The sequence below is a fragment of the Falco naumanni genome, chromosome 13 (genome assembly GCF_017639655.2).
Source record: "Falco naumanni isolate bFalNau1 chromosome 13, bFalNau1.pat, whole genome shotgun sequence".
Classification (NCBI taxonomy): Eukaryota; Metazoa; Chordata; class Aves; order Falconiformes; family Falconidae; genus Falco; species Falco naumanni.
The window spans coordinates 3,028,350-3,033,963 of NC_054066.1; positions in this window are offsets into that span (position 1 = coordinate 3,028,350).

The following is a 5,614-nucleotide window of genomic DNA, read 5'->3' on the forward strand; positions in this document are numbered from 1 at the left end:
GCGTCACTTCCGGCGCCGCGTCCCGCCCCGGCGCGGCCAGCGGGCGCGCAGGCGCAGCGGCGCACGGGCGGCGGTTGGGCGGCGGCCGTGGGGCGGCCTGAGGCGGTTGGGCGGCGGTTGTGAGGTGGCCGTGAGGCGATTGGGCGGCGGTTGTGAGGCGGCTGCTGGCGGCCTGCGGTGCCAGCCCGAGGCGCTCCCCGCCTGAGGCCCCCTGGGCTCAGTCGGGTGCGTGTGGGCAGCCCCGAGCGGGCTGCCGAGCGCCGGCGCCCTGGGAGAACGGGCCGGCCCCGCCAGGCAGAGCCAAGGTTCGGTGACCCGCTGGGCTGCCATGGGTAGAAGTGCACCAGGTCTGTCGGGGGTGCGGTTAGGGCAGGCAGACCGCGAAATGCTTTCCTTGTCATCTGAAGGTTTCCCATGTTTTCGAAGACTGAGGGATACCAGCTCCAATAGATAATTTTTCAGCCAGTTCTCAAAATACAAGGATGCAGGCTACGTGGCTGAACTGGATATTAAGATGCCAAACTTTTGACAGATGCTTTACTGCTCGACAGAAAAGTTTCCTTAATGGTACATCAACAACCAGTGATCTGGAATAGACAGCTGAAACTTTTATGCATTATATGTATCTTGTCATCATTATTGACAATCTTAGTCTCCTCCAAGAAATGGCCTTCTGCAATGACTTGTGTTGCTTTTATTCATCATAATTATATGAACATTTGCATCCTATCTCAGTCTTCTGTATAAATTACCTAGCATTCTTCGTGTCTGATCCCTCAAGTTATTCTAGCATGCTGGATGGTTTCACAGTGATGCCGCACAACAGTACCTTAAACCACACGTAGATGCTGTAAGGGGACTGTAACCTTGCTCTTTAGCAGTTTTCTGTGGTGCTTCCCTGTCTTTTGTAGTATATTCATTTGCTCCTAAGAACAGCCACATTGCATTAGCACCAAGGGAATGGGATACTGTGAACATTCCAGAAGGTTTCTGAAACTGTTCTGAATCCTGTTTTCTGCCAGTCAGTTTTATGCTGGGATACAAAGGGAATCAGTTAAGAGGGCAAAGATGAACACTAATGTCCACGTTACCATTTACGGGGATGGTAGCCAGCATCCTTTGTTTGCTGGCTTCACAATTTTTTTTTATAAAGTCCTGCATTGCTTTTGGTTATATTGTTCACTGTAAACAAGCACACGTAGTATAAAAAACAAAGGCAGCAATACCTGTACAACAGCAATACATGCTTATGTTTGGTGTCATTTTAAACACTTTGGGAACACCCTTCCCACATTTATTTCTCCCCCAGTGGGAATCATAACAGCCACATCGATCACACTGCGATTTGCATGCTAAGGAGCGAGGGACTATCGCTGCAAATGACTCCGCTGTCTGGAGTATCAATCCAAGAGGAAGGCCTCTGCTTGCACAAGCAATACCACGGCTTGCCAGGAGGTGTTGCTTTCAAACCACTCAAACATCGGAGCTTAAAAATCATGAAATAGGCTTGCACTGGTAAAAATAACCAGCAGATACTTTGTTCTGGCAGGGAGAAGTCAAGATTTTCCATTTGAAATGGTAATTTTTGTTTAAGTAAATTTAAATCTGAAATGCACAGAGTGGTACAGACAGAAATAAATGCTGAAGCGGCAACCCACTCAATGGGAAATACTGTGGGTTTGTACATTGCTCACAAATATGTCAGACCAGCTTTATGTGTGCAAACTGTCAACAGCCTTGTCTTTGCAGGTCTGGATGTTAAAATTACACATATAAATAACAGATGCAGTGGGGAGTTTTACAGAGGTAACTCTTGGTTTCAAGAAGCCAAGGAGCAGAGTAAAACCTCAGTAAGACAAGGAGTTGTCCTGCTCAGAGACCTGCTGGGCTCTCCACACCTGCACTGATACATTTTAAAAGAAAATTAGCTGTTTCTTTCTGAGGGGGAGTGCAGTGTTGGATATAAAACCGTTCTCCACCTACAGCCCTGTTTTTAAGTACATATTAACAGTGACAAATGTAATTAGGCATTTAATTATGCCCAGCCTTGGTCTAGAAGACAGAACAAGAGGCAAAGTTTCTAAGACATTTTAAATCTTTTTTGCTAAAGGAAAACAAGCCTCAAAGTTACTCAGCAAGGAGGACAAGTTTTCAAGTATGTCTTTATCACTTCAAACTAAAACAACCTCCTTTGCTAAAACGAGCTGAGGCTCTTCAGCAGAAGTTTAAACTCTAGAATTTCATAGCCCACATAGCCTTGTTGTGTAGATTTTTTAATTTTATTTTTATAGTATATAAATTACCACACTTGCTCCAGCTGTGCCTTTCAAAGAGCTATACATACTAGCCCTGAGCCGCTGAACTCCAGCTCACTAAGGCTCTGGAAGGCTGTTTTTGGAGATAGTTTGGAAAAGGACCTTAGAGTTACCAGAGGAGGTCACCTAAGGGTGTGTGTAACCAAAGGAACCTTTGAAAACTATTTTGTGTTCAGATGTTTACCATATTGGGTTTTACTACAGATGAGGGTATTGGCTAGGATCACAAAACAGTGTACCAGGCAAAAGATTATAAAGGTGAGGATATCAACAGCTCTTTTTACACCAAATAATCTTTTTTAAAGCAAAAAAATATATTTTTAAAAAGGTCATAGCTGTAAAAGAAAAGCAGAAAAAAGTTGGTGAATTTAGCTGGCCCTCCAAGCTGTCATTTCAACAGCAGGGTGTAATTCAAGCCTGCTGTTTAAACTAGCTGCTGTCAAGAGCAAGTAAGTTTTCAGAGCTCCTACCCCCTCTCAGCACTGTGACCACAGGTTATATACCACAGAACCTCAGCTCAGATTGCACAATACAGCTAGTTAGACTTTCCATATTCCTCTGAGGTAGTCCCAGTGGAAATACACTGCTCCTACAACTGGAATATCACTGCAGACCCTCCTTTTCAAATGCCTCTGGGGTCAGAAACAGACATGTTTTGGGCAACTAGTCAATAATCATTTTACAGGAACTTTTGTTCTATGTGAATAAGTTTATAGCAAATCAAGCCGCATCTTCTGAAGTACCTTGCAGCAATGATATAGTAGAATAAAAATTAACACGAGCCGCCTATAAATGAAGCATTGTTTGTATCATTCAGCACTTTCTGAACAAGGCTGATGATCCCAGGAGGTTGTTGGAGACTTGACAGACTTGTGCTGCTTCAGCTCAGGAAGAAGCAGGATTCTTTTTCTTTTACCACAGCATGTTCTGAGGGGTTTGGAAGACAAAGCACAACATTCACATTTATTAAAATCTGTCCTTTGGTGAATATCCCTCATTTCCACTTCTAGTAATGGAGTTTCTAAGGCTTTGATATTCCCACTTGGAGAAGCCTATACTTTTTCCAGAGCTGGAATGGGCACCAGGTATATTTTCTGAGCATTATCCTCTACTCTGCAGTGAAAAGACCAGTTATGAAAGGGATGACAAAACTTAACAACCCCAGAGGAATATCCACAACCTACCTCACTGCCTGCCTTGTCCTGTTGAAAGCAAGCTTTTCATTACTACTCCAACTTTGTGTAAGAAAGTTAAGCCTCTACCACAATCATCATTTACTTCTGAAATGGCATCAGCCGCTGCAGACAAGAGTAGAGGTGTCCTCTAGCAGAGCATGAAGATGTGAGCAATTTTAGATATGCAGTTAGAGTATTTCTCTTCATATAGCAAGATATCTTTTCTTTTGGCCGGCCCAGGACTAGAGAAAGCCACCACCATATCTTGCGGTTTCATAGTCAACTGCTGTTTTCATCCAAGTATAAACCGCCAGGCAGTGCAGGGAAGAGCCCTGCTCCTCACAAAATAGATTTAGAAATAGAAGCACTGGAGACCTGCACAAGGTTTTGGTGAAATACTCAAAAGTTTACAGAAAAAAACTTGACCGTGTTGATTACATTTTATCAAGGTTAAGTGCACCACCAACAGGCTCTGCAACCTTCACCCCCTCCCACAGCTGCCTGTGCTCAGATCAGGTCTGATACCGCAGAGCTGCATTGCCTGGGATCAGACTGTTGTGAAAACAGCTAAGCTGTGAGAGGAAAAACCAGCAAGATGCCTAGCCTGGAGCCCACGCCCATGTACTCGTTTTCCTCCATTGGTCTGGGAGCTGCATTTATGCTCAGGCCATCGCACTTGGTCCTTGTAAACTCAGCACAGAACAAAGCTCTGGAGACTTTAATTTCTTCTGCTGTATACACTTAAATGCACTTCTGCTCATGACCAAACTCTATTTATCTTTAGGGAGAAAAGAAGACAAACATAAGGCTTATATCAATAAACCTTAAACATTTACTGGAGCCTTTCCATGACTCTGTAGAGCTTGCTTTTTTTTCCTTTTTTTTCCTATGAGCTTTCTTTTGCTGAGAACTGTTTTCTTCTGTGTTTATTCATGCTCAGAAGTTCTTGTCACAATGATAGCAGTAGTATCATTAAAGGACAAGTAAAAGAGACGTGTAAATTTTAAAAAGAAAGTACAACTCTGAGTGATCTTTGGTTTCATTCTGGTTAATAAAAATGCAACAGATCAGTTAGCGCACCAAGGCATAGTTTGCACCATTTTTATAAACTCCCAAAACACAGTTTTACAAGCAAATCGCAGAAAATATCCCTGGGGTTTGGTGGGGTTTTTTACATTATGTAAAAATGTACATTTTGGGTGGGGTTTTTTACATTATGTAACAAATGACAGAAGAGCTGTAGCGATTTACCACAACAGCGGTAAGAAAGACAGCGGTTGCAGTGAGCGAAGGCTACATATTCATATGGACCTTTCCGTACACGTACATCAAGTTCTCACATTATCTGTAGCTGTTCTAGACCAGGGGAAGGAGCTGCAGCTGCCAGCCTAGTGGCTGACTTTTTGAGGCCAAGAGATATAAAAGAGAGGTTACAGAGATATGAAACCATTTCAAGCAAAGTTAACATTCCACAACAAGCTAATTAGAATAAATATACCTCGCCCCATACAAACACCCTACAACACACGGGGAAAGCCAGGCCTCATTACACACCCACACCTGGGAGAAGCACCTGCAGTTGCTGAGATTTTTTCTGTGGGAGTTACTGGAGGATTCGTCCCGCTCAGGGGGTCACTCTGCCAGGCCTGGGCTGGGCCCCGTTACAGCGCAGTGTGCCCCGGTGCCGGGGCTGGGCTGGGCAACTGGCCACCACAGAGCCATGTACAAAGCCATCACTTCTCCAACACCCAGGGAACCTTCTCTCTCCCTTAAATTACATTTTAGTGTGAAGGATGCTTTTGTAATATTAGGAACTACTTTTTCACACCCCCACATCTTTTAGGTTTTTAAATTAATATTGTTCTAAGTAGGATTTTACAGACGTGGCAGAGCTCACCACATCCTCGCTTCTTTACCTTCCCTGCGTTAATTTCAAAACCACGCAGGCCTCAGACCCTCGACCAGGGTCTCCGCAGGGCCAGCCCTTGGCAGAGCTCCGCAGCGGAGCACGGCACGCCGCCCGGCCCCGGCCCCGTCACCCCTCCCGGGCGGCTGCCTGACTCCAGGCCCCGGCAGCGGCGCCGCCCCCAGGCCGCGGGCAGCACCCGCCGTGCGGCGCCGCCC